Source organism: Fukomys damarensis, unplaced genomic scaffold (genome assembly GCF_012274545.1).
Source record: "Fukomys damarensis isolate Sample0158 unplaced genomic scaffold, DMR_v1.0_HiC HiC_scaffold_16, whole genome shotgun sequence".
Classification (NCBI taxonomy): Eukaryota; Metazoa; Chordata; class Mammalia; order Rodentia; family Bathyergidae; genus Fukomys; species Fukomys damarensis.
This window is the reverse complement of record NW_022900928.1, coordinates 49,107,145-49,134,345: the sequence shown is the minus strand read 5'-3', so window position 1 is coordinate 49,134,345 and position 27,201 is coordinate 49,107,145. Positions and strand designations below refer to the sequence as shown.

The 27,201-nt window shown below is 34.7% G+C and overlaps 1 protein-coding gene across 1 annotated transcript in view; it reads right to left on the bottom strand.

The window, feature by feature from the left end:
* Cntn5 (contactin 5) overlaps positions 1–27,201 on the bottom strand; it is a 1,105,367-nt gene that overhangs the window by 839,544 nt on the left and 238,622 nt on the right. Inside the window, exon 2 of the mRNA XM_010642035.2 lies at positions 13,207–13,344. The gene's annotated coding sequence lies outside the window, so the exon portion shown is untranslated. The remainder of the gene's footprint in view (positions 1–13,206; positions 13,345–27,201) is intronic.

Genomic DNA, 27,201 nt, shown 5'->3' with positions numbered 1-27,201 from the left:
TAGTTGACATATCACAATTAACAATCACAATCTGTATCTCTTTTTTCTTTAGGAGACACTCACTAAGTCACTAATTTGACCAGGAAGATCTCAAAATTTCCATCCTCTTGTCTCACCCTCCAAGCACTGAAGGTACAGGTACTTCTTTGCTTGGATGCAGCAAAAAGTCAAGCTGTGAAACTATATGTCGAAATAATATCAAAGGAGATGATAAATACTAGTAATTTGGGCTCACATACATTAAAAAATTCAAGATAATTTATTTAAGAAAAATTGTATTTTGTTTGGTAATGTATTAAAGCATGTTTTTAATCAATACACAGTTGTGTACATACGATCATATTCAAGAAAAAATACTGAAAGGTATTATTTCAGTTTATGCTGGCTATTGAATAGCTTAAAAATCCTATCCCAGAGAAGAAAGATCTCTTTTAATTACAAGATGCTACTGAATTCTTATTTTATCTATTGTTAAATTTTTATCTTATTTACAGATGCTGTAACATGCAAAAATGATAATAAAGCCTCTGGTCAACTTATAAGATCTCAAGTACTTTAATCACCTAACCTTAAAATACATTTGGAGAACTACTGTTTAACAAGGTCTTGACTCTCAGGCATGATAGCAATGGAGAAGATGCATTGCCAAGTCAATTATATAGTGGTATTGATTCAAGGACAGGGTAAGCTGGTCCACCCAGTCAGCAATACTAGGTACCTTTGCTTGCAATGGAAGAGGCATTTTGTTCAGTTCTTGATAGTCTATATTCACTTTCGAAGTCCCCTTGGACTTCCACGTAGGCTAAACAGGGGAGTTGAAAGGACTTTGTGTAGGGTGTATCATCCCTGTTTTGTTTTTTAAACTTTAAAACAGTCTGTTTTATTTTTTTTTTTATGACCTTCAGGCAGCTGGTGGTGTTTTACACATACAACCTGCATTGTCTGTGGGAGAGTTATCGGTGTGTGATGAGGATGTCCTTGACAATAGTTTTTATTACATGAATCTGTAAGAGAATACTTTTTTGTGTGTGGTGTCTAAACTGGGCACGAGATAGAATGTCCCTCCTCAGTATGTATTTAGCAACTGGGAAAACAAGCATCATAAGACATAAGGCCAAATGTATGATGTTTAAAATCATTTTGGGTTTCTGGGCTCCATATATTTTTATGTGTGCAGTGGATCCTGTGAAACATTCTGGGTTGGCATGGATAGGCAAATCAGCTCCAGTATCCATCAATGCTAATACGTGCTGTATACTTTTTAGGGACCAATGAATAGTTAATTTTACACGAGGCCTCTGGTCTCCAGGGGTCCCTAGTAACCAAGTAGTTTAGCCAGTCTCAGTCTGGGTAAAAGGCTGACAGGGTCAGCTCATTCTGTTTTACAGGGGCTGCCTTTATCTTTGGGCTCATGGGCCGGTCTTGTTGGTCAGTGTGCAACTGTTTTCACAGAGACAATAACATGTCTAAAGGCTGTCCATTTGGTTTCTTTGTATTTAAGTCACCTGTTACCAGATCTGTCCAGATTTGATGTTGACTTATTTTTAGTGGTCTTACTTCAGCACTTTACTTGTATGTTGCTGAGACTCTTGAAGGCATCCATCTATCGTATCATGAATCAGACAATCTATAAAAGGTGTTAGTAGGGCTGTTTTTGTGTCAAATGTTAGCTGGGCTGCTGACCACAACTAGATCTTTTATGTGTGTTGTAATTTTTTATAAAGGCTACTACAGTGAGCAGCAAATATCACTTGCCACATCTCTGTTTCATGCAGCACACCTACCAAGTTTAGAAAGACTGTCTATTTTGTGACTTGTTCCTGCAAGTAATCTGGATTTGGCCAAAGCATTTGAGCTGCTGTCATCAGCCAATTTATAAGAGTACAGTTACCTGATTCATAGGTCAGCCTCTGTGTATACTGTACCAGCTATGTTGACTAATTGGGCAATTTTTTGTGGCTTTACCTTTCTTGTCAGCGCCTTCATCTCAGAGTCATAGCAGCCATACTGGCACTGTTTTATATGGCAGAAGAGACTAAAAAAAACTAAGTCATCCTCCCCACTGATTTATGGAGGGGGAAAGGAATTTGTGTCTCTAGTATTTTTAAGGCCCATAAAATATCTCTGGGTGTCAGGCAGACTGACTCCCAGATCTTGGGAGAGTTCAAAGCTGCCAAAAAAGTTGCTACCAGTAGCTAGAGTGAGGCTGGTGGACACATTGTAGTAGCTCCCTGGGGTTCCTCCCCATTGTCCAGCACTCCTTCAAATGCCATGGTGGGAACACTCACCTGACCATCCTGCTGACTACACCTATTATAGGAGCCAGTGGGTTGAAGCTAGGCCTGCTTAGGCAAGGTTCCCAAAGAAAAGAATAAGTGTGGAACAGACGTCACAAAAAAGCAGGAAGCAAGCTTTATTTTCCAGCAAAGCACTTATAGTAGTTTTGATCAGCTGACTGAGACAAAGTAAGACAAAACATTCTGGGTGATCTTCCAGGATGTTTGGTTGTCTGTTACAGGGAACTGGAAAGCGGACGCTAGCAGAACCCCTGAAGTGGACCCTGGTCTCCCCTGAGCCATGACAGTGCAAGGCTCTTTAGAGGATAAAGACAAGAAATGAGACTTAGAAACAAAGTGGGTCTTGGTCCTGAGCAGTGCTGCTCTAGACAGCAAAGACAAAGGCACTCTGAGCTTGCCACTAGTTTTTGGATTTATATGGAATATCAGATGACTTAGCAGGTGACAATAACCTTAAATTGATGAGGATCTTACAATTTGAGAAGGTATCAGATGACTTAGATGGTGGTAGCAATTCTGTGAAGATGAGAATCTTATGTTGATGAGGATCTTGGGTTCATGAACAGCTTGTTTATTAGGATGCTAAGATGAGCAAAAATGTTCTTACCATAGTAGGTGGGATGATAAGGAATTTGTCCCTCCCCAGGTGAGGTGAGGTTCTCCTTTTGTATTACTACTCAGTTCTCAAGGAACTAGTATATCTTCCACTGATGTAATCTTGCCCTTGAGCATCAGAGCATCACAGGACCATTGAGACCTCAGCTATGACCGGGGGCAAAATGGAATTATGTTTCAGCATGCCATATCTGGACCACAGGCAAGAAGTCTAGGCCTCATACAGCCCTAATCATGTTTTCATTGTGAAATTATTTTTCCAAAAATTATGTAGAATGGATTCCAACAGTCTATGCTGATTCATTATTATATAATGAAGTCCCATCATGGACCTACGATAACCAATTGGTTTTTGTCCTCAGGTGTTCTTAGATGCCCTCAGATGCCCTGGCTTTGATATATCTCACATCAGCCCTCTACATAAGACAGGTCAAACTGAGGCAGACTTAGAGAAGAAGCAGAAGTCAAACAAATTGACAGTAATCTGAAACTAAAATTTCTAAGAAAAGTGATGGATTTATCTTTTGCAGTTATGAATATGGTCAGTCAACTGGGGTACCATTGCTTTTACAACTAATCATTTTTAATTCAATTATGAATGCTATATAATTACAACTAGGATCATTGATAGTTATATTTTCTGCTTTACAGAAAAGTATCTCTGCATTTGCATTTTGTTCTACTCCTGCTTGGTCTCAGATGCACTTGAACCAAGCTTTCTTGCCTACCATAACTATTGACCTACTGGGGAAGGACTGGGCAAAGGAACATGAACTCTAAATAAATCGAAAGTCTATTTTAAATTCACATCTTACCAGGCCTGTAAGAGCTTTTGTAATGACCATTTACTTCCCCCTTCTGAAAAAAATGCAAGGGAATCTAGGTATGGTGCTGCATGCCTGTAATTCAAGTTCAGCCAGAAATTAATAGGGAGAACCTGTCTTCACCCCCCAAAATAAACTACAAGATAAAGATTAAATTGTACATTTAAGGGCCAGCGATTTGCTTCAGTGGTTCCAATACCTGCCTTGCAAGTGCAAAGAGCCAAGTTTGATCCCCGGTACCAAAAAAAAGGTACAGTGAATATTTAAAATTTAAAATTGTATAGTAAAAGACTAATAATAATTCCTGTGTCTTTGAATGTACTTATCCCATTGTTCTTTCTACTTTCTTATTCTGTTTTGGGAGTAGTCCTTTGTGAGGATCTTTTGTTGTCCTATCTCAGCTGTTTTAATATCTTGAATTGATTTAATACCTTACATTCACATATTTGAGTTGTCCTCTCATGGTCACTTTTACTTTGGGGAAGAGCCAGAAGTCACATGGGGTTAGATTACTGCAGACAGCTATGTTAGGTAGAAATATTATAGACAGTCAGACAGGGGTAGGCTCTTGAGGGACTCAGTGCACAAGATAAGAACACATTGCAACTGTGGCCCAAGGAACATTACTTGAAGTTCGGACCTCAAGATAAAGATAAAGTGACTAGGCCTACATACCTCCCTAAGAGATAAACAATATACTCTAATCAGTATTACCTGGTCCAATAAAGTCTAAATAGACTTCAGTCACCCAGGTGAGGGACAAGGATCTCTTGACTCAACTCTTTGAAAAAAGGTTTTTGTTCTTTCCATACACATTTGCTACATGAATTGCTTCCCCATTAAATAAATATTACCTAAGTGGCTATACTTGTAATCTTATTGATTAAACATAATTTTGTCTATATCGTACCTACCTCATGATTTTGTACCCACTTAGTGATTTTGTGATTTGTACCCACTTAGTGATTTTGCTCCATAAAACTTCCACTGTAAGGTGGGCTCAACCTGTTTTCTGGGTCTTCTCCTGTCTCTCTCAGGAGCTGTCTCTCTCTCTCTCGGTAAAATTTACCTACTCTTAACTTCTAACTTTTAGCCCAAGATTAAGATTATGGTGATGAAAACTCACACATTCATCTAAGATATCTGTTGTAACGTCCTGTGTATTTTCATAGAATCTGACCTCCTGTCAGTTGTACCTCACTAGCAGATGTTATGGTTCCAGTCCATAATCCGTCATCCTCCTATAGTGAAGTAAGATAGTTTTTGTACTCAGTGAGATCTACCTACCTCAAGGGTCAAGTGCATCACACTGCTACTTCTGTCTCAAGGTTTTCCTTAGCAGCATGGCAACCTGTTCACCAAAACAGGGTGGCTTTAGCAGTCATGCTTCTAAAACTAATCTAAAACTAATTTTTAATGACTTTAATCTGACACAAATCATGGAGCTAGATTATACGGTCTGCTGGAATTTATTTCACACAGGTGTGTGTTTCTGTGAGAGTCTGAGAAGTTCTAAGAGCAAAGGACATGCCTTTTATCACTCAAGCCTTATCTACAGTGGCTTTCCCTGTGTTTGTTTTACTCCCAGGTCTTCATCATAATCCTGATAAATACCTTTTAATAAGAGAACACACTGAACCAAGGTATATGTTAAATGTACATGTGTCAAAGAAAGAGAGACAGAAATTTAATGAGTTGATGATGAATGTATTTTCATCCATTGCTAGTATTCTTTACCTAAACAGGTTATCTTGCAGATGATAATGTGAAAACCTACCATCATTAACTCTGTTGGAGAGTTTTGAAGACACTAAAGAGGATTAAAACTCCATCTTTAGGAAAGTATATTGTACTCATTTCTGTTCTTTCTACTTTTATGTATCACCAAAATCTTAGAGTAATATGATCAGCTATAGTGATTTATAGTTGCAAAGGTAATTTTTCTCTTCTCTTTACCCCAAAGAAAATGTGAGGTATTTTAATATTTCTATTAATATTTTCCATATGCTAGCTTAATCTCAGATATCTTTAATATCAACATATTTTACAAGCTATATTCAGGATATGATTAGGAAATTATTATGTAATCCACCTATTTGTGCAGCACAGATCATAAGAAACATTTATTATACTATGGACATCAGGTGTAGATTAAATCTATGAAGAGGTAGTCAAGCTAAATCCCATAGACTTCCACCATTCTACAGAGTAGGCAAAATGAGAATTTAGAAATACTATAAACACCTCAAATCTTAAGCTTTTTCATATCCCTGACCTATCTATTCTATCTCATGTGTAAGCCTAATCTCAGTAGTCTACTAAATTACATATGATCAAATATTTTACCAAAAGTCATGTTTCTCCTCCCTGTCACTCTAATATGTAAGATGCAAACTAAGTAAGGAAAGCGTGCTTTACAAAATAACTACATCAACTTGCCTAAATCAGCTTTAAAGTGAAAATTTAAAAATTTTTTAAATGACATTTATAATTACAATGAAAGAACATAATTGACTAAGCACAGAGCTGGTGGCACTCTGCATAATTTAAAAGGTATCATCGAAGTTTTATGGATAATTTATTATGTCTTCCATACCTGAACTACTTAATAAAAAGTACCATTTTCTAAATGACATTGCAGGAAATAATCTAATATTATTTTAAAAGGAAAAAGAAACAATTGCTGTGCTAAGTGAATAGCATCATTCATGAAATATTCTACACTTTAAGCTCCAGAATATTGCCTCTTCACTTGGAAACCACTTGCAGTACAGAATCTTTCCCTAATAATCTAATTAATTAACGCACCATACATTAGCTGTACAGTTTTCTATTTAGTAAGTTTGACATATGGTTGCTGAGGATGAAAGGCCATCATCTGAAGATGACTTAACATTCTCACATTGTAGAGGCATGGTTGTCAATTCTCTTCGCTCACATTAGAAATTTCATGTTGTCCTTATCATTGTTCCCACAAAAAAAAAACAAAGAAAACTTAATAATAATAATAACAATAATTTGCAAATGACATCAATATCTGTATATAATATGAACCGTTTTCTTAATTGTGAATATCAATCAGATCAGGCATTACTCTTTGAGTTTTTCTTTTCTCTAATTACTAAGAGTAGTCTAAGTTCAAAGTATTAAGGCAGGGTACAGACAGGTTGCAATGTAATACCTAGCTTTAGAAGTACTATTTGAGTATTCAAAGTAGAAGAGGAATATACATTGATATCAAGCACTAGGTAGTATATTTCTTTCACTTCATACAAGAAGAGCCTGAGGAATGCTGTAGAAGTAGTAATATTGGACCATGAGCTTGGGTATGAAGAATGAGAAAACTTGGGAGTAAAAGAAAGCCAGATGAGAACAAAATATAAAGTAAGAAATTATGTAAGAGTGGAGCAATGCACTTTGAAAGATAATGAGTTATCAAGACTGACCAGAACATAAATATCTTTGTAGATAAGAGTTACATCAGTTAAGTATTGTTTTATACCACCCGAAAATGTGATATTTTAAAATAAGAGTAATTTCTTATCACTCATTCATGTCATATGGATGAAAGTCAGCTGCCCAAGTGTGGGCTTGGATGAAAAAGTTCAGCTGGGGTGGCCCTATTCCATCTCTCTCTCTCTTTCTTATTCCTATCACAAGGAAAGAAGAGCAACATATAAGTAGCAGAGACATCTAGTATGTCTTAAAGCCTAACTTCAGGGTTGGTACACAATTATTTTTCCTTCATTTAGCAAATTACCTTGGCTAAATTCAATGTCAATTATGCTGCACTAGCTTCATATTTTAAAGTTACACAAGATAAAAGCAACAGAAAGAGGATTAGACTTTTTTAAATGGATTCTTTCCATCTATCTACATGATACACCCACTTTTATGCACTTCCTTCTGTGTTCTTAAAATGTATTTGGTGTATTTGTGTGTTTGTATGTGTGTATGTGTATTTATTTTTAACGTATCTTCCTTATTTGTCAAGGTTATGTCACAAAAATAAAAAGGAAACTCAAGGTATTCACCCATATAGTGATTTAGATCTTACATCCCTAAAACCATTAAAGTTGTTGAAAGACAAATGTTAGAAGACTGCTAAATCTTAGAAAACTGTCATTTTCCAAAGAATTTGAAATTGCAGGAACTCTAGACAATCACCAGAAATGAGCTCAGTTTCAGCCCTGTGACTAGAAGGAAATCATCCTGAGCCAAGATAGGTGCAAGGATAATGATAGGACTTGTGCATCTCCTACACCTCACCCCGCTGAGTGCTGCCTTTGGAGCAGCATGCATGGTGAGTCTTCAGGCATGTGACGTAAGAAACACAGCTATTAGCTTCCTAGGCTGTCTTACATAAGAGAGAACACAAAATTAGGGAATAGTGTTACATAAGGACCCCGACAAAGTACTGTGTCACATCATCATTGTTTCAATTATGAATGGGAGCTTTTCAAAATTGTCATATTGTAGTTATTATTATTATTATTATTTATTTTTTTTTTTTGGTACCGGGGATTGAACTCAGGACATTGCACTTGCGAGGCAGGCGATGGAACCACTGAGCTAAATCCCCGGCCCTGATTTCAGATAAAAAAAAAAGACTATAATACTTTTCTACGTCTATTTTATGTCCCGCAAGAGCCCAGAAAGCACATAGTATTAATGCTAAGAAAGACGCTCATCTATTTTTTCATTCCTCCCTTTTGTTCTCCATTTCTCTCACATTTTCTTTCTCTTTCCCCCTTCTCTCTCATCCTTCCTTCTTGTATCTGTCCCATTCTCTTTTTCTTCTATCTTTGATCTCAGAAATTTCATCTGATTGTCAAAGAAAGAAGTTTTGCTCTATTTGGAGAGGAAAAGACTGGTAATTATTTTATCACAAAAAAACAAATATCTGTTGAGCACCTTCCACGTAGCACACTCCAAATATATGTGATTGTGTGTGTTATTGTATAAATGGGATAGATAGAGATATAGATAGATAGATAGATAGATAGATAGATAGATAGATAGATAGAATTTCATTTAAAGTTTCTGCACCCTTGCAAACATGAAGTATTACCCACTTCTATAGTTGAAGGAAACTTGAAGTTCATAAAATTAAGATAAGAGCTCAAACTGGCAAATGTGAAATATTAAAGTCTAAATCTGCCTCATTCAAAAGCTTATATTTTTTTCCATTTTTCATAGATACCTCCATATACTAGGCAATTTTGATAGTTGAGGAGAAGAGTTTGTATTTATTTATCATTTATCAGTCTAGAATTCCCCTTATATAGGTAGGCTGAATACAGAGAGATTAACTGAGTTTCAGACTCATCCATTTATTGAGGGAAACTTCTCATATACTGAGAATAGCCTTAAAGAATTCAGATGACTAACCATTCAGACTATTTTCATCACTTGTATGGGACTAGGATTGGAAGGAAATTTTCTTATGCTAAAAAACTATTCAAGGAAGTCATTTTGGATTTTGCCTTCCATTAAAAATTTTCCTTGACATTTAAAGTATAGTAAATGCAGCATTGAGTATATATAAATATTTTCCATTTCTATAAGTTCACTTTACAATAGTAATATTTAAGAGATACTATTTACTGAGCAAGTATACATGAATCAGTTTGCATACATTCATATGAACTAAAGTGGTTGCATGTCCACAATTATGACTGACTTCCATCTCTGTCATAGTATGGCACTGAAATTTATACCTTTTACTTGCCTTTTCTGTGCAAAATCAGTTTTTCTTTGCATCCGTGGGTACCATATTTTAGAAATATTGATTCATTAATATAACTTCTATGAATAAATTGATATTTGGGACAACCCATTACATTGCCATTGGACCACCCCTCCAACATACACAACAGAAAGATAGAGATGAATACTGATTAGGAAATTTAGGTAACTTTAGATTGTGAAATATTTGATAGAAAATGATAACTCAGTTTTTAAAGCCTTGTATTTTAGTTTACCTACTTATGCAACTTCATATATGTCATACAAAAAAAAATCCCTATAGAATTTTTCAAAGCATACTATTACTAAAAGAACTACAAATGTGTTTAAAATATATAACTGATATTTTTACTTATAGCAAAATATAGATGTGTGTAACAAACACTTTAAAATGAATTAAGGTTACATTATTAAATAACAGTTTTATAAGGAATTTTTCCACTTCCTTTCCTGACAGTTAAAAGTTGCACTTTTCCATTGACCTATTCATATTTTCTCTGAAATGTTATCAGAGACACTGAAATTATTAGAAAATTCTTTGTGATATTTTACCAATATTACCGGGACCCCTGAAATGTTGCTGGAAACCTCTGTAGTAGTCTCTAGTCTCCTGCCCAGTGTACAACACAGGCCTGAGGTGAGGGCAAATAAAAGGCAGAACTAAGAGAGAGAGAAAACAGAAGCCAGGACAAACTAATGCTGGTGCAACCAACAAAGGCACTAGCCGGTCCAAGCTACTGATTTTTAATGATAATCAATTGGGGTAAAGGTGAGCCTTTGCAAGGGCAGAACGACATGCACAGTTTCTATGGAAATTAATGTAAGCAAGCCTCATAAAGGACAAAGCATTCTCAAATTAGGAACATAATAGACAAAATATATGGTTTTAATTAAAACATTGTTCTTCTAGTAAGAAGGTTTCAGTGGTGGGAATGGAATTTGAATTCGAGTTACTCTGACCTTGGCAAATTGGCTTCAGCTGGACTCACATTTCAAAACAAAGCAATTATAGGGTGAACTCTGTACAGCCTGCTCTCCTTACAGCCTGCTTGGACATAATTAATACTGCAGTTTTCAACATCTGTCTACCATCTCAGTGGAATTTCTCTATTTTAATTGTAAATGCCACACTCTAAATATTTTTTTAAAAGCAGGGCTGCTAACATACAAAATCCTTATGTTTAACTAATACATATGAAAGTTTGTCTTTAATTTTATGACATATCCAAAATGATTAATGACAAAAATTTATTTTTCACTTTTAAAATTTAGAGAATATTCCACTGCATTCTTATTATATTTAATACCCCAGATTCACATATGGATATTAAGGAGGTTTTCATCCCGTGGGTGAGGAAAAAATTGTTAGCTCTTAAATGGAACCTCTGATGCTCTTCTCAAGCTCTTCCTATTGGATCTGAGCCAAGGACTATGGAAAGCATCCTATATCATTCTGAGAGGCTGAACTCAGGACCTCTTTTAATAAATGTTGCTTCTTATTAGGATAGGGATTTCGATGTTTGTGTCAAGATGAAACTGTCTCCCTTGAATATTTTTCATGATTGTGTGACAGATTATGTGCAAGTGCATGAATGAAATGGGATTTTATTTAAAGTGACACCAGGAATCCATTCTCATCAGATCCATCAATTTTAATTCACTTACGTCTGCTTTGCAGTGCTCAGTTTGTGTCATTTATTTCAATTGCTTCCTATTCTACCAACATGCTTTTCAATTAGGTGGAGCAATAGCAAGAGTGCCATGATCAGAGTGAACTATGCTCTGCTGAGTCGGCTTCCATATGTTTCCTGTACAATTAAATAGGCTCTCCATGCTCAGTTTGGAACTGAAATTTGTTAATAGGTTGACAAAAAGGATCTACTCAAAAATTAATAGAGTCTGTTGAAATACATGAATCTAAAACAATTCAGTTGATAGTTTATAGAATATACCAGTTCACCAGTGTTCAAAACAGACCATTGGATTTCCACCTGCTGATAAGTCTAGCATACATTTATAAGGCATATCCAACATCCATCTGGAAATAAGCATTAGATCAGAAACCCTTTTACCCTCCAACTGCTGTGCTATATTCAGATGCCTTTCTTTGAATGTCACAGCACCATAAATAACGTGTTTCTAACATTGCAAAAACTCAAATAAGGTGCACAGATTTAATTTATTTCTATTACTCATTGATTTCTAAGGAGAAGGTTAATGTGGAGTTTGTTTTCAAAAGCATCATGATTAAGAATTAAGGGAAAATACTTTAAGTACAGATGTGTATATTTGTAGATAGGCTACAGACTGCTATTTTAATTTTATTTAATATAAATAACTTATTGTGAGATCATACTCTTTGTAACAAGCAGAATTATGATGGAAAAACACTACTTTTAATCTTTTTACTGTTAGAATGTAGCAATATTCTAGTTTATGGGAAATTCACTTTTGTTACATAGCTTGAGGTTTCCATTTAAATACAGTCCACCATTTTCTGTCTGCATTATCTATCTGTCTATCTTTCAATCTATGTATCCATCCATCTCTCAAGAAAATGTATGGTTGCTTTTCTCCACAAATCTAATTTAAGTATACTTGGGATGTTTAGAGCCTTCAATCAAAATGACACATGATTTATTTTAATGAATGGAATATATGTGAAATGTAATGTTTTCTACAAGGAGTTGCCAGAATTTGGATGTAACAAATAGAAAATAAAATAAACCTACTGGTAAAACACTGACCCTTCTATTTTCCAATAGAATGTCTCTGAAACACAGATTTAGTCACATTCCTTCACTTACCTTATTTTTCAAGAAACTGAAAAGTCTGGAAAAGATAATGTCCAAAATTTTTGAGCATTTAATCTGACAAATTAGAGGACACGTATGTGACAAATTTGAAGTTGGGTATGATATTGTCAAAATTTTATGAAAAAATTGAAAATAGGAAGAAGTCATTCTGTATGTAAAATGAATTACCCTCTCCAGCTGACTCTAAAAAATACATCATAAGTATTGTATTTAATTAGCACTCAGTGGATTTAATTTGAGCACAGTCTGCTTGTGTTCACTTAATTATGAATATAAAATATATGCCTATCACATGTTTTAAAGTAATACTTTTAAAATACTATTAAGTGAAAACAATGTTAAATTTTACTTAAAAATATATAATTGAACATTGGTGATTTTTGATCATATACTATATGAATATCCTAAGAAAATAGCATAACAGCTATCCACTTCCAAAAGATCCTCTACACTGATGGGGACTGCTCTATTTCTCTCTGCCCATGATTTCCTGCTTGTTTAACTTAATTGCTATCTTGCAACTGTAAAACAGCAAGGAAGATATGAAATAGGAGCCATCATTAGACTATTATTTCTCTTGCTACTTTCAGCAATTATATAGCATCTCTGTGTAAAACTCTGATCGTATAAATGAACAATCAAATAATAACAAAATATTTTAGCATTTTTCATTTTAATAATTCCGAGACATCTACAGTAGTAACATTTCCTGCCACAATGAAGGAGTTTTCACTTCAAAGATAAGACAGATGCTCAATTTGTGTGCTTAAGATTCGAAGCTTCAACCACAGAGATGCAGCTCAATAAATGAGGAGCTATTAAATAGACCCAATAGGGCTTTATGCTTGTGATTCGCTTCATCATTCTTTCCCACTGAAAGGAGGTTTAGTAAAAGAAGAAATGTACCTGCTTTCTGAAACAGGGTCCAAATTGTCCTCTCGCAAAAGGAACTGGCTTCTGTATAGTAGTCCTTTTGCAGTAGTCATGCAAAAATGATGTTTTGTAGATCTTGAATGACATTAAATGACAGTCTATTAAGAACACCTGTCAATAAAAGATACACACTAATATGAATAAAATGATTCTGATTTTAATGTTCTTTCTTTATTGAACTAAAACCCCTTCCTCTTATCAAACACTTTACATTATGCTTCTATTCAATCATACATGAAATCACTGTTTCTTGTTCATAAAACAAATATTAAAATATTTCAGATTGGATATATTTATCTAATTGCTCATGTTTGGTTTATTTTTCCTTAGTTTTATTCAACAGCAGCAGAAGAATAACACTAAATTTTTAAGCTGAATCATAGCTGAAAATATTTAACGATTAACACACCAGTACTTCCAGCTTTTTATGGTTTTTATATTTATTTTATAATAATTTATTCTAAACTCAAAATGTGAAGTTTTATTTTCACTAATTATATGTAGGGAACTTAAAGTGAAGCTTCCTTCTTAAAACTTTATGAGTCACTCACATCTTTAAGTATGCTGAGAAAATTATTTTTGCGTAGTGCTTTTTGGTGACCTGCAGAGACTGCAAATGTGAGGCCAACTCTAATTCATTTTCATGAATTCATTGTGTAATGAAATTGTGCATTCAATGAAATTTGTCTTTCTGTACAATTTACCATTTCATAGACTGATGAATGTACCAGCATGATAGAAAGAACGTAACTCTCCATACATAAAACATATTTGTAATGACTATCTTGGAAGACAGATCTGAGATCATTAAATTAATCACTTCAGAATGACTAGCGCCCGTCAACTGAGCTTTCACTTTAAGATGCACCAAGGGAAACCTAAGGTGAATTTTTAATGATGAGATTGATAAAAGTATTTAAGTTGCCAATGGTCTCCTTGAAATGTTTATTTACTGGAAAGGGTGGTAGAATATAAGTAATTTCATGAGCCAACATAAGATTTTCTTTATTCAGGCTTGCATTTCTGAAATAAATGCTAAATTTAATTATCAATGTAGTCTACAAATTCACCTTCTAGATGTAACACAAAAAAGCTAATCACTTTTATGCTCCACTCTACAAGTACAAAATTCTGTGAAAAAATAGATAATAAATTCTAAAATCACTCCAAAAGAAATTCAGTTCTTGTATTCTTATCAAGTAAAGCTTTCCCCTCCAACTTTCTGCAAGTATAGCAAAACAAAATGAGGGAATTATATAAAGAGTTTACAATATGCCCAGTATATGATGATGGTTGGCGTTGTTTTCAAATTCTCTCCTCATTTGTTTCTCAGAAGAAAGTTTTTTCAGCTTTATGTTCTTTATAAGCTGTGTATTGTGGCATAGAGACTACTCTACCTGGAGTTAAATTCTGATTTCTTCATATTTCAATCACAAATTTACTATTAGATATTAAGAAAGTCATCTGCAATTTCTTGGGATAATGATTTCAGATCTTCTGACTACTTGGTATATTATAATAAATGTCTTAAGAAACTGAGTATAGTTGGCATATCTCATCATATTTTATGAAGAATTATGACCTTTGGCAGGCTGTTTTTCTATTTCTTAAAAAGCAGTTTTAATTTAACTGTAATAAGTTATCCTAGATTATGTCTCCAGATTTCCCATTATTCAGAATCTTGAATCACTCCTTTTTGGTCAACATGAATTTATTTTATACGATTTTGCTGTAATTTTTAAACATCAAATGTGAATTTTTATACAGCATACAGATTTTTTAAAAACTTTAAAATTATACTAAAAGTTTTAATTTTAAAAGTTTCCAATTTTTAGAATTATCTGATATTTTTATTTTATTCTCTGTTCTACATTCCTAAATTTCCTTCAAGTGAACCATCCTGTTTGTAGTACTCTCCTAAGGCAGCCCTAACTAATACAACAGAAGACAAGGAAACCCAGAGAATAAAAGTGTGATTCACCAAAGAAAAAACACTAATTAAATAAGTATAGAGAATACATTGGCCAACTAACTAAAACTAGGCTTAATTATCAAGCATTTAGTAAAAGCACACTGATTTATTAACAGTGTAGCCAAGCTGACGGGCACAGAGCACATAAATGATTCTGAACACATGGGCACTAACTCAAGTAAGGGCGACACAACTATCACTCCAGGGGAAAATCAAACTTGCTTGCAAACTAGAACTATGCAGAGATCATACACTGCTTTCAATCAATTCTATAAAGACTTCAACCAGCCACTTGGTGGCATGTTGATTACACTGTTACCTTCAACCCTGAAAGGAGACAGAATTTCTCGAGTCAAATCAAAATGTATCTTAGACATGGATTTTTGTCTTGTCCACAGCTTTCAGCTGACATTACTGTCCAAGAAATTACAAAATATTTGATCTATAAACAGTGAATTTTATACTTTGCCTAAGAACAATGGCTACATCTAACAAGAAAGGAGATAAGTTAGTGAATACTTGATTATAGGATACACTGGAACAATCACATAATATTCCACGCAGAACCTGAATGAGATTAACAGTTCTTAGATACAATAGTTATTTTAAAACGATATTAGATATATCTATATCTATTTTAATCTTAATATATATGTGTGTGTGTGTGTGTATGTGTGTGTGTCCTGCTGTACTAGTGCTTATATATATGGAATTGGCTCATGTAATTAAGGAAGCTGAGGTGTCCCAAGATCTTTAGTCAGCAAGTTGAAGGCCCAGGAGAGCTGAAATTATAATTTTAATTCGAAGGTAAAAAACTTCAAGATACAGAGACAATATATGTTGCAGTTCAAGATGAAGTAAGGAAAAATAATTTCCCAGTTTCAAGGCTATCAGGTAGGAAGAATCCATCACTTCCTACTGACAGGAGGATCAACCTTTTTGTTCTACAAAGATGTTCCACCTTCAGCTGATTGGATGGTCCCCCAAAAGAGAGAAGCCAATCTGCTTTACAGTCAACTGATCACTGTTATCATATGTAGTAATGCCCCTGCAGACACATCAGAAGAGTGGCTGACCAAATATCTGGGCATCTGTGGCACTGTCAAGTTTACACATAAAATTAACTACTGCACTTTCTTAAAGCTATATCCTTTGAATGTTATCCAAATTCACTCTTATACAACATAAGCACCATTTAACATGTCTAACTCCAAAAGTGGAAACTATGTTTGCTTCTCATGATCCATCCTAATGATGTTGCAATAATGGCCTCATACTCAAGTTTTTTTTTTTTTCGTCTCTCTGAATGATTTCAACATCTGGCCAGCCATATAAGCCACAAATATAAAAGCCTTTTCTGACCCTTCATCTTTCCTCATCTTGGAATTTAATACTTCTCTTAATCACATCTATTTAATCGTTATGTATCTCAGAAGTTTCTTCTCCATTTCCAAAATCCAGTTTTGTTTTAACAGAAATATTTTCTGCATTTGCCATTGAATTTGTCATCATGGATTTCACTATTACCCCTTTCAAAATTTCATTCACACTTTTTCCAGAATGATGGCTCAAATGGCAAATAAGAACATATTTTGGTGGATATGAGTGCTTTAATATTTATATGTTTTTGTATCTCATAAATGTCTATCCAATGAATTGTCTTGAACTATATATATATCATACATTATATTATATAGATTATATATTTCTTGAGCCTCCATTGTTGGCTGTCCAGTATTAGGAAATTAAAAATAAACAAACCAAGAACATTGGCCAAATGCATTATATTGTTCACTAAGAGAGTAACACTGTTAAATAGCCAATTCCAATATTGTGCTATAACTGATATAATGTGGATCAGCCTAAGAGCTGTGAAATCACAGGGATGCCTTCCAGTCCATTACCAAGCACTCAAGGAAGGTAACTTCTAAGTAAGTAAATACATAAATAAAGCATGGATGGTCATTCCGAGGTCCTGGGAGATGAGCTGAGTCATGGGGTTAGGAATATTACCTGATGCCTATAGAAAGTTTTCTTAATTATTTTAAGAATTTAAAATTATAAAATCACAATTATAAGACTTTAAAATAAAAATTAATAATACTAGTGTCCATACTTATAATCACATTAAGTATCATAGGTTACCATACACTTTCAAATACATTGGTTCATTTAAACTTCAAATCAGCATTACCAATATCAAGACATTTTTCAGATAATCTATAGCACACAGGTTACAAAATGTATAAATGTTAGAATCCGGAATAGCATCATATAATCCACTATTTCTACGAGCAGGGTATAAAATCTATCATTTCTAAATGGACTTCACTGATCTATCAGTGGATATACATTTTCTCAAATATTCAATTAATGCCACATGATCTTATTTATCTTTTGAAGGGTATTTTGAGGCTAACTTTTAAATGTTAATTATATTGTAGTTAATCATTCATGATGTGCAGTCAATTTTTAATGACACCAGGTGGATCATCCTAATTCGAGATTAAATACATCACACTGACATGATTTCTTCTCTACCCTGCTGCCACCTGTCTAGTACCAAACCTGCTCAACTATGGAAACTGACAGCTGGTTCTTCAAGGGGGTAGTTACAGGAGCAGGAGTCAGGTGAAAATGGCTCATTAGCAATGAAATGGAAAATATTTGAAACTTCCCTCTGGACCTTTTGGATGATGTTGCCTAAAGGAGAATTACCAAAAAGTGCACTTAATTCTCAAATGTTTCTGAAATTCCTAAGATACCATCATATTTAATCAAGTCATTTGTTCTTTCTCCAGTTGAGAATTCACAATATTAGCTTTGAAAAACTTCTCTGATGTTGTGGCTTTCTGAGCATGTTCAGGATGATGCATTTGAACCCCAGAACCAGGAACTGGCAGACTAAACTCTACTAATCCATTAGCTGCATAATGCTTCAGAGTTATCTTAATTCCTCTGGACTTCAGATTGCTTGTGAAGAAAACAGAATATAATGGTTACAATAACTAAATTGTGCTTAATCATAGATTTTTCTCCTTTTCCTGTGGTTTTACTTACCAGTTAGTAATATAATACACATTTCTTTCAAATAAACTTTTACATTTGTTGGCTCTTGTACTATTTAAAGTCCTTTTCATTTCACAGACAGAATATTTTAAATATCAATAAATCAAAGTTTATAACTTTCTAAAATGTTTACCAGAAAAATGCAAATCAAGGTAGATTAGTTATCACGAAATTAAAAATGCAGAGCTTTTGACAGAATTTCTCATTTGCTATAAAGTATTAGTGATTGAAACATTTGTAGGATGTTTTCTCATATAAAGTTAGTTAACTGTTATAGACTATCTCCTGAGAATTCTTATGGAAAAATTATTATGCTTAACTAAAGATATTTTCTAATTTCTAAAAGAAAAATTGTAGCAACACCACAATGATGCTCATTATATATTTAAAAAATTACCATTGCAGAGTGGCTCACTGACACTAAGTGGTGTTAATTCCTCCTGGGTTCTCTGGACAATGTCCAATTGCTAAAAACACACTGACATTAAGAATAACCCTGAAAACATAAAGAACATCTGGAAATGTTTCCAAAAACAAACTTATCTAAAGTTGCTCTCACCCTTTTACCATTTGACTTCTTTCTCACATGTGCACATTTGGCTTCTGACCTTTCTCATTTCCTGGTAGCCCAAAGCTTTGCCATTAGTTGCAGCCACTAGAAGTCATACTGCTGTAGCTATCACTATTAGTTAATACCATTCAACTTCAAGATAACTACAGTTTTTTTCTTCTCTAGTCCTTTCTGGCTTCCTTGGTTAGCAGGGTCAAAAAGGGTGCCAGTAGCAAAGAACTGAGCACAGAATTGGTTGTTGAAATCTTTCACTTCACAAAACTATGAACTCCCAGAACAACCTCGTTACTGCCGTTTATTACACATTCACCACATGTGTCTTCCATCTCAAAAAAACTTTTATCTCCCCTAAACACAATGACATGGAGCAAAATTTTTAGACACCACCACAAAATACTTTCACAAAGGCAGTCACTTAAATCAGTTTGCTCAACTCTGTTCTCTGAGAGGCTGAGAATCTGTGAGAGCAGCGAAAGCTAAGAGTGGCATTTCTTGACTTGCCACCAGTGGCACTGCAGCTGTTAGCACTTCTGGTGTCAAGGAACAAATGTCAGGAAGGTAGTGCCAGTGAAATGACACCCATGAAAAGCAGGCTGGGGCTGGCTGGGTGCCAGAGCCCATAAGCATTTCGTTACCCAGTGCTGGGAGCTGGACCTCGGCTATCACTATCCTCTCCAATTGCTGTTAATTGAAGCAGGGGGATTTGCTACACATCAAGGAAATGAAAGGCTATTCTTGAACTTTGTTAAAAAGCCTATTTTCAAAAGTGAATACTAATTGAGGTGCTTAGAATACTATGGTTCAATTTTCTGTAATTCATAAACATATATGCCATGGAAGGAAATGGATTGAATTAAAATTCATTCCCTGAACCCAAACCACAAATTCATCTGTCCTTGAGAGTAGGATGTATTTGAAAACCTCTTCCAATGCGTGAGCTGTGCAACACTTAAATGTTTCTTTTCATAACTCTGAGGTCTCCAGAGAGAAAATTGCTTACTACATAGTAGAAATGATTTATCAATGAAATGATTTTTCGGTTGTTAAGAAATTCAAAACTATTCTTTAACTCTAGAAATTTTCATTATCCTTTTTCAAAAACTCCCTGATTTGATATTGGTACAGTGCTATAACAACCAAGAGACAGGAAAAAAGATATCTTTCTCTAGGGATGGGACTCTAGGGATATGAATATTGACAAACTGACTGGCATCACCAACTGCTTTATGATTTGTAGTTACCATTAGCTTTGATCTTGGATATAGTAATGTACTCGACAATTTCTCAGTATCTAGAGAAGGATGTGCCTGGCCTTGGAGAGGGAGAGGGGAGGGCGGAGGGGAGAGGAGAAGGGAAGACAGAAAGAGGGGAGGAGGAGAAGCAGGGAAGAGAGCAGGGAGAAGAAGACGAAGATGGAGACAGAGACAGAAGAGGAGGAGGAGGAGGAGAAAAAGGAGGTGGAGGAGCAGGAGGAGGAAAACAGGAAGAAAACAACTCCCTGTATTATCCAATTGAAAGAAATGGTCTTTACTTTTCCATGTCCATTTTCCAGATGTACATATGCATATTCCTAATCTACTTCTCTACCATCTGTGTTATTTTTATCAAGAATGTTTTTGCGAAGGTTACTAGTGGCCTTCTAATGAGAAGAAATAAGGTAGGAAAAAAATTGACCAGCTTGCAGTGTATGTTCAATAAGTACAATCCCTTCTGACTTGTAATTATTAACACCAGTGGCCCACTTCTAGCATTTATCATCTGAGCCTCTAAGTGTTTAATCAATATACCCATAGGTACCCCTTACATCTCTCTTAACCTCATTATTTTCATACCACACCATAACTTTTTTCAGTTTTTTAAATGTGACAGGTTTTCTCATAATTTCTTTAGCAACAAAGACAAAATAAAACATAATGCATCCATTTCCTTCCTTGACACACACCTGTACTTTTTTTTTTTAATTTTATTGAGTTTATTGGTACATTTTAGGGATACAGTACAGTTACATTCATTGTTGGGATCATGTACCTCTACATGGCAAGTCTTGATTCTCATTTTTTCCCCTTACCTCTGCCCTCCCTTCACCCCCTCCTCCCCTCCCCATCTACAAACACTTTATTTTCATCTTTTCATTCTCTCACATTTTTTTCTTTTCCCTTTTTGTTCTTCCCCTACGCATCACACCTTCCCTACACCTTTAGCTCCTTTCTTCAAATTTCTAAATGTCAGTAATCTTATTAGAATCTTATGCATTGTTGCAGAATATTCACACCAGGGAAACTATTTGGTATTTACACATGTGTGACTTATTTATTTCACTTAGGAGTATATCTTCAATATGTATCCATTTTCCTATGAATGAATCTATTCTCTCGCTCTTTATGGCTGAGTAATATTCCATTTTATAGAAAAACCACAACTTCTTTATCCAGTTTCCAACGGATGGGCAAATAGGTTGTTTCCAAGATTTAGCAATTACAAACTGTGCCGCTATAAACATGGGTGCACATACTTCTCTGTGATATGATTCTTTTAGTTCTCTTGGAAAGATACCCAGCAGAGGGATGGCTGGGTCAAATGGAACCTCCAATCCAAGGTCTTTGAGGTATCTCCATATTGATTTCCATAGTGCACACACCTGTACTTTTATCTCAGTTATTCTGTTCTAATCAATTGCTGTGTCTGAAATTACGATTCAGATAGAGGCACCAATTCTGCATTTTCTTTTCCATCTCCAATTCTGAACCGTACCCTGGTACTATTTCACTCAGGCCATAAGAGTGGTCTCCTAAAAGCTTTACCTATCCTTGTTTCTCTGCTAACCATGTTTTCTTGTCCTTTGAATTGTTACATGTTTATAGTTTCCTCCCAAGAAATCCACAGCGCCACAGTTATGAACAAAAAGTTTGTAGTCTTCTCTTTGCTAATACGGTTGCACTGTTTGACTTAAGCTATTTAAAGTTTATATTCCCAAGCTGGGCATGGTGGCACACGCCTGTAATCCCAGTACTTGGGAGTCTGAGCCAGGAGGATTGCTGTGAGTTCGAGACCAGCCTGGGCTACACAGTGAGTTCGAGGTCAGTCTCAAGTACATAGTGATACCCTGTCTCAAAAAACCAAAAAAGAAAAAAAATAAGTTTATATTCCCAACTTCATTATTGGATAGTCCCTTATGGTCACTAATTAAGTTACCTTTTTGATTTCATGATTCAGAGATGGAAATAAACATCAACATTTTCTGCACCCTTTATTACCTTGCTACTCAAAGTGTGGTGGTGTCCAGGACTGCAAAATCACAGTTGCCCAGGAGTTGGTTGGAAACACAGAAATCTAAGTCTCACCCTGGAGCTAATGAATCAGAATCCACAACTTTATAAAACCCCACTGGGAATTATACACAAAATTTAAGTTTACCCTTTCTTTGGAGCCATTTTCTTTTTTCTTTTTTTTTTTTTGGAACCGGGGATCGAACTCAGGTCCTTGCGCTTGCAAGACAGGCCACCGAACTGCTGAGCTAAATCCCCGGCCCTGGAGCCATTTTCTTATGTCCGCACAGTACTCTTTGCATTATGGATATTTTAATTTATTCTGGCCACTCTTACCAGTACCCTTCTTCTTTTTCCTCTAATCACTCTATTTCTTTCCCCTCGTCCCTTTTCCTTTTCCCTCTTCATTTCTCATCCATTACCTAACAGCCACTGTAGGAATTAGAGTTACTGTACTGACTCTTTCCTTTGTCTGGTGCCAGCACTTTGCTCAAATATTTCCTTTCAAGTTGGTGATTCGTTTGTTTCCAAAAAGATACATTTTCTTTGCTCAAACAGTAAAAATGCTCATGACAAATATAAAGAAAGGATGAGGAGACAGAAATATGAATTACTCTAATTTGATTAGTATGCGTTGTACAGTGATTTGAAGTATAGCACACTGTACCCCATAAATATGTGCAGTTAATATATGTTAAATAGGGGCCGGGGATTTAGCGCAGCGGTTTCGTGGCCTGCCTTGCAAGCACAAGGGCCCAAGTTCAGTCCCCGGTACCAAAAAGAAAAAAAAAGAAATATATGCTAAACAAAAATAAAATTTTCTCTTATATAAAAATGTAAAATTAGCCTTTATAAACATAGTTACTACTAAACAAATGAAAGCAATTATTGGGAATGAAACCCTACACGTCTAATTGCCATGGTATGCCATACATATATACATGAAATGGACAAAATACTACTCTACTCCATGTGGTAGAAAATGAATTTACCTTTTCAATTAGATTGTATCTGAGTTATCATGAGATAATTTCAGAAGAATCATTGTGGATTGCAAATGCAGTGAGTTGTTTATTTTGTATCATATCTTGTACACACTCAACTTGGATTGCAGTGAAAATTAGTTTTACTAATTAGATTAATAATTGCTCAGAAATGTATGTGTGTCAACATTTTAAATGTAGTCTGCCACTGATAATCTATGCATGTCTTTAGAACTGGCATTTCTCAATTTTTCAAATATTTATTGACTATCTGGATATGAAAGATTTTTGTATATGGTCAAACAAATTTAAATCCCACTTATTTTGGGAACTTCTTGTCCTAATCTACTTTCTGAGTCCTATTTCCAGTTATATTAGAGGCAGATTGTCTTTAATATTCACCTTTGATTTGCAGATCAGCAAATTGTCAACCTAGATTGTCTTCTTGAGGATGAATTCCCTAATTAAGTTAACAAAGATCAGGTATGACAAAAGCTTAGGTACTGCAAAACAATGGCATGTATTGGCAAACACAGCATTTATTCTTACAGTTTTAAATTATTAGAATAAATATTTGCTTTCATGTTATTTCAATATAGGAAGAGATTAAAATAATTGAAAGAATTTCATTAAAATAATTTATAAGTCTAAAATGTAAAATTACTGAATATTACCTTTATTCAACTCAGTCTAGTTTGTAAAGGAGATAATGATTTGGTTCAAAATATAAATTTTGAGATAAGATAACATATTATAGTTTATATACAGAATCTTTGTTCTGTTGTAAATTTAATTTACCAGGCAGGAAGTATCCCCATGAAACCCCATATAAATCATTCTGTCCTCTCTCAATAGGTGAGAATTTTCCAGCTGCTTCAATGTTAACACCCTCTTAGCACATTTTTAGGTTTTTATAAAACTCTTGAGAATAGAATAAATTTCTGAAAGGGCATGTTTATCTTAGACATTAAAGATTCTAATGAAAAATGAATTAAAAAGCCCACTATTATAACGGAAAAGTGAGATCTGTGTAAAACTACAAATAATTCAAGCTAAAAATGGGTCACAATGATTTATATATTTCAAAATAATTTTCTTTTACTCCTGAATCGTGACCTACATTTCTTAAATTATTTTGCTGGTGTGACCTTAGCTAGTGATTTTCAAAATTTATTTGGTTTTTATTTGATTGCTATTTAATGAACTTACATTAGAAAATACAGCAGTGCTAAGAAAAGAAATCTGGAAACCTATGATAATATAACATGTTGCCAGAGAGAAAGGCTAATCCATCTGTTGAAAATTAATTGTAATGGAATCCAAAGTAGTTCTGCATATTCTATTTTTACCTTTTCCTTCTGAGATCTTCCTACCAAAAGCACCTATTTTTTGTCCAACCTATTTCCATAATCCATTTCTAGCCATAATCTATTTCCATAACCATTTTCATTAAAATCTTTTATTTTCTGTTTTTATTAAAAGATCCACAATCACATTTCTGTTTCCAACTACTTTTAGTCACTTAATTGCTTTGGGATCGTCCCTAAAATATGTAATTTTTCTGAGTTGCTTTTTTCCTTTCCTATTTTTCACAGAGATCTTTTTTGAGAATAAAATAGCAATGGCTTATACTTACCGAATTCTTAATAACTGTTGCATAATTGACATCACTGTTTCTGTGTGTGTGTGTGTGTGTGTAAATATGTGTGTGCATTCATAAATTTTGAAATTTAATTTCAGTACAGTAAATGGGACATAGTTGGAAAGTTTTGAGCTTTAATTTGGAGTTTCCCTACATATATACACGCATGAGGCAATTGCCTCAATCAATATCTGTACATGATGAGATGCAGAAAATGAATATAGTTTTTACCTACTCCTTAGGATATATTCTGGGCTTACCACACAGTTATGGTGTGACCATTAATCCTGAGATGTCTACTCCAGTGAATTCAGAAACTCCCAGCCTAACAGTAGAGCACACCCTGGGCATGTCTGGGTGGGTCACAGAGATACAGTGTTCACAACAATTGGCCTTTGGCTTGTTCCTCTCTGAAGTTCACCACCTGTTCTGCATCCATGCTGCCATAAACTAAGTGCCTTGACTCTGCCACTTCAACCATGATGATGCTGACTCTGGAGCCAGCTGATTGCACACTAAATTTCCTCCCAACATGGGTCACATTCAATCTCTCCTTCTTTAAGGTATATCAAGTATTATGTTTGTCAAAAGAAAGATGGGTATTAAACAGGGACCTGTGGCATAAAGATTGAAGCTGGAGCTGCGATAGCTTTGATAGAACAGGGTCTTTAATAAAGAAAACTCATGTAAGAGTATACCACATATGAAAGTAAACTAATTTTTACCTTAGATAATGTCTGGGCTGCAAAACACAAGGAACAACTATGGAAATTCCTAAGATATGTGCTGGGGGCTAAGAGCATGCGTGAACCAGAGGTCTCCCAGTTTTAGGGAGGTAGTAGCACTCTTGTTCAGTTACCATGGAGGGATTTTAAAGGGTAGTTATGTCTTAGCAAACATCACCCTCAAAAGACATGCAATATAAAAAACGAACTAAAAAACTAGAACAGCCTCAATTTAAAAAACCTAAAAGTAGTCTTTTTTCTTTTTCAGCATCAAAGTGCCTATCAGAACAACATGCCACACTTTTAAGCAAAAAACTGGGTAATCCAGAGTCACCACAGTACATCTGTACCTCAAAATGAATAGGATATTAAGAAAAACCTCAAAACCTAATAGCCTAAATATTTAAATAAGCAGAAGAGATTGATAAAATTAACAAAATGCTAAATATGCAAATGTAAAAAAATGATGCAAATATTGTTGTCAACAGAAAATAATTTCAAAATAATTATCACTAGCATGTTAAGGAAAACATATAGAAAGTACGTTAACAATATAATACATTCAACATTGAATCTATAGTTCAAATTGGCAAAATACAATGTCTAGAATTAATAACTCAAAGTATCAATGTGACCACAGATTCCATGCAGCTGAAGATAAAATCACTGAACTTGAAGACAAGTCAAAAAGTATGGAAACTCAACCTGCAAAGCAAAGACATAAATGAGAGGGAACAGAAAGTTAACTGAGGTCATGTCACATTGGCCAAAGCCCTAATTTAAGCACTAGTGAGATTTTCAGGAAGAGGAGAAAATACTCAAAACAAAATCTATATTTGAAGATATGGCAGAATATTTGCTGTTACTTGTATTTCCACTTGGGGAATTGCTATTTTTGTGTTCTTGGTCTCTTTTTATCTTGGTACTTTAACACTTTATTTCTCATTTATAAAGTTCTATACTTTCTAAGAGTTCTATACTTATTATTTTTATAGTACCTCAAGCCTTATAAATCAACTACAAAAACATAAATAAGATCCTTTCACATTTTAATACAATTTCAGACCCTCAATTTTTTATGCATTAAACTCAAGCTCAATATGCTTTGTGAAAACTTCCCTAAATATTCCTAGTAAAGTTAGTGACTTCTTTCCTTTAGAGAGAACTTGCACCATATTTCTAACAAATATGATGTGATTTTGTTTATTGGTCAGTTTCTTCTACATTAAGATGAGCTATTCAACAGCCTTTTACTCACAAGTTTTCTGTAAACCATTCTCAAATTGATAGAAGAATAAAGGACGGATGCAATAAAAATGGAGCATAAAGTTATGATTTACAGTAGGTACTGAAAGGAAGCAGAAAGGAAACAAAGGCTGAAGAGTATACTTTCAATATTCTCCATTATCCTGACAGTAAATTAGCTTTTCATTTGAACGTTGCTTTCTCTGAGAAGAGTTTGATGCATTTTAAGTTGATGAAGCAGTGCATGTTATTAAATCCAGGAATCATAAATTATTCCTTAAATCACTGAGTCTTGGGAAAATAGAAAGCCAATGAATCACATGCCATTTGAATATTGATTTAGTTTCCCTGTAAGCCTATGCTGGTTTCTGTGTATGTGTTTGGCTCCAGTAAGTCTGCATGCTTTCTAATTTGCTTGAAAACTGTGTGAAAATATTCCCATGGCTCTCTTGCAAAATATGACAGCCTGACATTTTCTTTAATTACAAGACCTGA